Source organism: Lycium barbarum, chromosome 10, assembly GCF_019175385.1.
Source record: "Lycium barbarum isolate Lr01 chromosome 10, ASM1917538v2, whole genome shotgun sequence".
NCBI lineage: Eukaryota > Viridiplantae > Streptophyta > Magnoliopsida > Solanales > Solanaceae > Lycium > Lycium barbarum.
The window spans coordinates 33744773-33752655 of NC_083346.1; the positions used below are offsets into that span (position 1 = coordinate 33744773).

General features: G+C 38.8%; 1 non-coding gene across 1 annotated transcript; it reads right to left on the bottom strand.

The window, feature by feature from the left end:
* Positions 1-2243: 2243 nt before the first annotated feature.
* Positions 2244-2350, bottom strand: LOC132616360 (small nucleolar RNA R71). Its single transcript, XR_009573147.1, has one exon. It is a non-coding gene; the product is annotated as a small nucleolar RNA R71 (small nucleolar RNA).
* Positions 2351-7883: the final 5533 nt, after the last annotated feature.

The window sequence follows — 7883 nt, forward strand, 5'->3', positions numbered from 1 at the left end:
CTTTCTGAAGAGCTTCTTCTTCCTTTATTCGGTCTTCAAGATCCTAAACAAAGGCACCCATTTTGGTGATATTCAACGTCCCATTCTGAGCAACAATAGTTGTATTACTATACAAGTCAGGTATAAGGCCCAACACAAATCTCCTGACTATGTCCCTCATGTCAGGAAGCATATACTGAGCAAACTTAGACAAGAAAACAAACTTGAGATTATACTCATTCACACTCATGCTATTCTGCCTGAGTCTCTTAAATTCATAGACATTCAACTCCCTGACCTCAATCGGCTGGCAGTGTGATGTGCCGCGGATTTGTGGCACATTCGACGCCTTTTTACTACGAATTTTGGTTGTTTTCAAGTAAGTCTGGTTCTTGTTAATATGTTTTTTTTTGTGTTTTAGGAAGACGGTGGCCCAAAAGCAAAAACAATGAACAAAGGAAAAATTGGCCAAAAATGAATAATAGACGTCCCGTCGATCAGTCGACGGACCGTCCTTCAAAGCGTCGATAAGCTCGATTTTCCAGTGATGGCCTTAGTTGAAGACAACAAAGGATGGAGCCATCGACGAAGCGTCTAACTGATCGACGCTTCATCGTTTGTGTCATCAATAAAGATCTGTCAATAAGAAGAGAGAAAGACGGAATACTCGACGGAGCGTCGAATTGGTCGACGGCACCGTTGAATGGATTACATCGCTGAAGAAATATAGGACGAAGGAATCGACAGTCCGTCGATCTTGCTATCAGGGGCAATTTTGTCAGTCGCTGCTGTGCATTTTTGGAGCCTATATAAAGAACATTTTAGGTTATTTTTGGCAACAGATTTTATTGTGCAAAGTTCCATTGGTGGGTGGGCATTGATTACTCCACTTTTGGAGCTTAGTGAAGACATTAAGATTCCATTTTCCATCATCTTTATCATATTTTGTAAGCTTTATGTCTCATTTATTGCTTACTCCATTTGAGACCATTATGTGTGAGTAGTTTCTTTAATCAAAGTTGTGGACCCAAATGATGGGTGTTATGTAATGGGTGTCTAACATTGTATATATATATATATATATATATAATGGGTTGTGATGGGTTTTATTATTTCTCATATTAATTGTTAGTTTGTTAGTTAGTGGTTGTAAACACTTGCTTATGCACAAACCCTAGTTTGTTTGGAAAGATGAACTAGGCTGTGAGTTGAAAAAAGATAACAAGGACTCGGGGCGCTAACCCTCGTTTAATGAACTCACTTAGGGATAAGATGATTTCTACTTGGCATATTTAATCGATCTTACTTGCAACTTTTCTACATTTGGGAAAATCATGAAAAGAAATACTTTCTAACTATTGAAAAATATTAGGAAGTGCATTAGAGATTAAGGGCATACACAACCCCGACCCATTAGAAATATATCATATTGATACCCATAGCATAACATCTAATCACTGCGGGGACACAACTTTGGTTCTTTCAATCCAAACAAATTCCAAATACTTCAAAATAGCAAATACAAACCAAACCTCTCTTCTATACTATTTGGAATAAAATTAAAGTTTCTATAGATTAGTTACATATATAATAAGTATCTTTTTCTCTCCATATTCCCTGTGGGATGCGACCCCAACCTTGGTTGGGTTACTATATTTGACAACATCCGCTTTACGCCAATAATAGGTGTAAATTGAGCGTATCAAATTTTGGCATCGTTGCCGGGGAATACGGTTTTGAAATTACTGATTGTTGTGTACTTTTCTTTCAAACTTTTTCTTTTCCATCACACCTTGTTTGCTGTTTTGGTGAACCAGGTGAACATGGCAGGAAGACATAATCGAAATCAAGGAAACCAAGGTGGGCTCCAAGCGAACCCACCTGCACCAGAAGAAGATGAAGATGAGAATATATTTGCGGAATTCATCAATAAAGCTGAATATGCTTCTGCTGTGGTCCCTCCTAGGACTGGAAATGCTACTTTCAAAATTGATAGTTCTATCTATCAGCTACTGAAACTTGGAGGTTATTTTCGAAATTCTTCGGACTGTCCACTCCGACATTTGAAGAACTTCCTGCACGTGTGTGCTCAACAATCCCAAGGTGTTGTTTCTGCTGGTGCACTTCGGTTACGGGTCTTTAAATATTCCTTGGCTGGCAAAGAAAGGGAATGGTATGAAAAGCTTTCCAGCAATTCTATTCACACCTGGAGCAAGTTAGCCAATACATTTTTGAAGAAGTGGTTTCCACCGAGCAAAAAGGCTGAACTTCGAGATAAGATCTTCGAGTTCAAACAGCTTCCGGGGGAACAATTATATTCGGCATGGGAGCGTTTCAAGTACTATCTAGCTCAATCTCCAACTCATGGGTTTCCGGATGCTATTCTCACTAAGAGGTTCTACAAGGGGTTAGATACAATGAATCAGATTGCTGTCAATACTGTCGTCGGGGGATGCTTCATGGACAAGTCATTTGTTAACATCACCCGGTTGCTCGATAAGCTCACCACCCACAATCAAGCTTGGCACTCAAATGATAGTGAAATCTTTTCATATGGCAGTCCCTCTGTTGCCGCGGTGGCCAAAGAAAATCATGAGCGAGATCATGCTTTTGCTCAATTGCAAACTACCGTGGATTTGCTGTCAAAAAGGCTTGCGGAGAAAGAAGCTAAGAGTGTGAATGTTGTTGAAGAAATGCCATCTCATGCTCTCGGAATGTATCAAGTCTTGGAGGAAACTTATCTAAAGGGGCAACCACAACGTGAGGACGCTAATCATATCGATAACTCTCAAGGGGGTTATCAAAATAAATGGAGACCCAACAACAAAGCAATCAATATGGCCGAAATGAATATGGTGGTCCGGACAGGAGGGATTACAACAACAACAATTATGGTAATCGAAATTCCAATACATATGTTCCACCAAAGGGTCGTTCTTCTAACTCTCAAAATTGGCGAGAGGGTCCATCCAATGATCAAGGGACCTCTCGAATGGAATCTATGCTTGAAAAGATCTTGGACAATCAAAATAAAAGTGACAAGAAGATGGAAAATTTGACCAAAGTTGTAGGCTCTCACACCGCTTCGATTTAAAAACTTGAGTCACAAATGCGAGATCTTTCTCATGAGCAACATCCACCACAAAGAGGGGGCCTTCCTAGTGACACAATTCCAAACCCAAGGGGTAGTGGAGGTGATCACATTTCCTCATGCAAAGCTATTTCTACTAGAAGTGGGAAGATCCTTAATGTTGTGAATGAGAGGGTGGTTGAACCTATCATTGTCGAGCTGATTGTTGATGAGGTTATTGAGGAAGAAATTGAAAAAGAACAGGAGGCACCAATTGAAGTGCCAATTATTGTTGAGAAAGAGAAAGAGGCACACCCTATTGTTCTAGAGGGTGATGAGGTGCCAAGTATTGAAAAAACTATCGGGGGTAACGCTCAAAAGAGCAAGGTCACAGGGGAAATTAAACCCTTGACTCAAACATATAAATCTCCTCCCCCGTTCCCACAAAGATTGATGAAAAGAATGGAGGATGCCAACTGTCAACGCTTCTACGACCAATTGAAAGGGTTGTCAATGAATATCCCATTTCTTGATGCATTCCAAGAAATGCCGGGATTTACTAAATACTTGAAGGACTTGTTGACGAATAAAAGACTAATCAAGCATGATACGGAGGGAGTCACCCACCGTGTGAGCGCTATTATGATTTTGGAAGGAGGAAAATATGAAAAAGGATCGTGGACCACCTATTTATACTTGGAAGCCAAAAAAGGCTACAGTGTCCGGTTCGACGAGCAGGTCGACGGTCCGTCGACTTGCTCCGTCGACCTACGCCTGCAAATGCAAGGCTGCGGGATCCTTTCGATGCCGCACAATGTCTTACATCGATGGTCCGTCGAGCATGTCGATGACCCATCGACAATGACTGGTGTTCTGCAGATTTTTCTGATTCAGTTCGGTTCAGTTCGCGTCGATTCGATTCGCTCAACTTAACTATATAAATTGCCAGGAATATCTGTTGGTACCCTTTTACATGAGGTAAGATATTTTCTACCTCTAAACTCGGGCTCGGGTCTCTATTCCAAGGGCATACCCGACTAGGAAACTATAGGTTCTACTACTACGAACATGAGGGGTGTAACATTAGGGTTATCATGAACATGTTTAAAACCCTAGTTTTAGTAAACTTTCATGTAATCATGGAAGAACGTGGTGTGGGGAAGAACAATGATGTTCCCACATGTACATAGAATCCCTACATACTAGTTAATGCTCTAAAACATGTAACTAATGGTCTGAACTTGACAAGAATCCCAAAAGCTTTAATCTTGACTCCTTATGATGGGTTTTCTTGAAAACCCTAGGTAAGGAACAATGATTTTCTATTTAGAATTCATGTATGCTTGTTAGATTTCACTTGAGATGCTTAGGATAGGCTTACATTGATGTATTCTAATGGTGGGAAGAAAAGAACTTCGTGCTAGGGCTTGGGAATGTGAAAAGTAGAAATAAAAATTAAAGTCTCGTATTTATACTTTTCACTAAAGCGGGGAAAGTACGGGCATAATGTACGGCCCGTACAATAGTTTACGTCCCATACATTGGTCACGTACCTCATGTAGCAACTTCCAGAAACTTGTGATTTTCGCATGGAGAGTACGGGACAAAAGTACGTCCCGTACTTTGATGTACGCCACGTACATCTAGCCCATACCTGGAATGTCAAATTCCACTGGCTTCTGATTTTCCCAAGAAATGTATGTCCAAATTGTATGGTATGTCCCGTACAAATTTTTATGGCCCGTGCTTTTTATGTAAAACGTCCTTTTAATGTTCCAAGGCCAATAATATCCAATTCCAACACTGCCCGTCTTGGTTTTTAAGTCCTGAATCATGAACATGGCTTAGTTTAATAGTACTGGATGTTACACTAAAACTCGTTGGATCCTGTGTATAATGGATGGGGACTCTCATATGATGTATTAAAGTGTTATTATAATGTTTAAATAGTATCAAGTATTTTTTTTATTTTATTTTTTGGCTTTTTTAGACTAATATTAGTGATATAAGGACAATTAAGTGTCCAAAAACTTTTTGGATCAGGTGTCTAATGGATGGAACTCTCATATGATGTATTAAAGTATTATTATAATGTTTAAATAGTATCAAGTCTTTTTATTCATTTTATTTTATATATTTTTGGCTTTTTTTATTCCTATCGTTTATAATCAACCTTACAGGTCTATAATAGATCATTGAGTTATTACAGATTATAATGGTTTATTGTCAGTTTGGTTTACAATTGACCCAGTACACTTAGCTTTATTTCGACGGCTAGAAAACAAATGCAGAAATCAAAAGTGGACATAAATAAAACACAACACAAAAAATATGTATAGCAACCATAGATTTCATTTCATTGAGACCCCCAATAAAAACAACACAAATACCCAAAAGCTTCCATCTACAACTTTCACAAATGAAAGCTTTGCAAAAATATTTCACCAAAATGAAAATATACATAAAAACGTAAACTAAAAAAACTAAAAAAACAAACTAGGGTGTTGCGGGGAGGGGGGGGGTGATGAGGGCATCGGGGTCAACATTGTTCTTCTCCAAGAGGACACGCTGAATTGTGTGATCTTGCAGAGAGACCTCTAGCCTCTCCCTATCCACTCCAAGGCCTCTAAATAGCTTTTCAAAGTCGTTGTGGAACAAGACACATCAGGTGATAGAGTTTGGAAAGTTGGGTGCCTAGGAACGCGGACTCAGATTTTTCTTGCCATTTGATAGATGAAGGTTTTCAACTTCTATCAGGTTTGAGTTTATTTCAATTGGAGGAAATATGGACTGAACTAAGATTATAAATTGATTACATCGGTTAAGTGGACCGTTGACCAATGGATGAGAGACGCGTGGCTTTGGGCATGGAGGTGGCATTTAATTTTATATTTGATCAGTTCGATTAGACATCAAACCTGCATTTTTTTTTAAACTTACTCATTATGATTGTCAGTTCTGCATGCATAAGGGTTTTACTTGGGGAGCATAGACCTCCAAATGGATGATTAATATCTTGACAGTCCAAAATTATATAACAACTGTTTGGTTTATTATAAACCAATTTATATTCTATGATAGACTAAAATCAAGTTGATTATTATTGAACTGGCATTCAATATTCAAAATTAATACAACAAAAATACATTGAAATGGAAAACAATTAAGTGGGATGCTCTCTCAAATATCAGCACGTTGTTTTTTTGTGGCCACTTCCCTTGCAAATCGAGCACTTGTTTCTCTTCCCTTTACTACTTCCCTTGGACTTGGAAGATTCCGCGATGCCAGGAATACGCATAATTCTCTTTCTTCCAAGTTTGGGCTCATACAGGGGTGGAGGAATGTACATGTTTGCAGACTTTTGTGGCACTTCCCATTTTGACTCTGAAGGGACTACATAAATAGTTTCAGCAAATGCAAGAGTGTAAGATTGAACTTTATACATAGACGAAGAATACGCAGAGATGCTTGAACCATAATTAGCATCGTACTTCAATCTCAATGCTGCTATCGCGTGAGCACACGATAATTTCACCAAGTCATACTTTTTACAAGAACATGTTATGTTTAGTAGATTGACTTTGGCAGTTGGGCCACTGCCAACTACGGTGAACTCATCGGCATCCCTGTTTATATTATTGACAAACAACAAGTTACCCTCATTCATCTTTTCCCTTCTCGCCTTTTCAATCGACGACACAAATAAATTGATTGAACCATTGATATTTGCATGCCTCTGCCTGAAAGTTTCAATAAACCTCCTAGAAATGGAAATGAATAAGGCAGTCACCAGGTACTCTCTCTCATCCCTCAACATTGAGTTTAGCGACTCAGCAATGTTTGTGGTCAGCACATCGTACCAATTTGCTTGAAAATGTGCCCTGCTCTACTTGTCAAATTCAATATCAAACTCGAGGCAATTAGCGGCTTCAGGGCATTTATTCATGAATTGATGAAAATGGTCACTGCACCCCTGGTAACCATATGCCTTTGCTGCATCATAGTATTCATGAAGAGAATCTCCACATTGGAATTTGTTTTTAAGGTTATCACCAAGATGCTTCATGCGAAGTCCATGATGAGCATGCTCAAAAATTCTGGAAACACCATTGGCTATGCTCTTGTGACTATCAGAGATGATGTGCAAGTCTCATTCATCAGCTATTATGACAAGACCCAACCAGCCATGACTGGCAATCACACTAACTCCTAGTGGGAGAACCAATGCGCCTAACCATCTACTCATTCAAGTCCATGTTTAGCTAACCAATTCATAACAGTTAAACACGAGATAAGTCAACAAATAGTCATGCCATAAAATAATAACGTAAATGCGGAAGTCCTTAATATTACAACCCCAAAATTCGAAAGTCGCCATACAAGGACTTTAATAAAAAACAGTCTAAGGAATGGATACTGTCTGAAATAAATATCAATGTCTGGAATAGAATTAAACATTAATAAAGAGAAGATCTTCGGGCGGCCTGGCATGGATAAAAGCTCACCCTTAATCTATCATCACATGGCCACAACACTAAATATGAGGTCGGGTAGCAGTCTATGAATCACAATCTTCACTCAAAAGAATAGAATAAGGTTGTATCAGTACAAACACTATATACTGGTAGATATAATAGGCCGACTATTATTATTATCATGCATGAATCATAAAATCAATAAAATAGACAGACCAGTCAATAAAAAACAATCAATTAGCCCAACAACAAGTCAAACAATGATATTAACAATCAAGTCAACGGAAGCAAACAACAGAAATAAGTCAACCAACAACATTCTCCATACTTAGTCTCTGACCAACCGTGTACACACATGC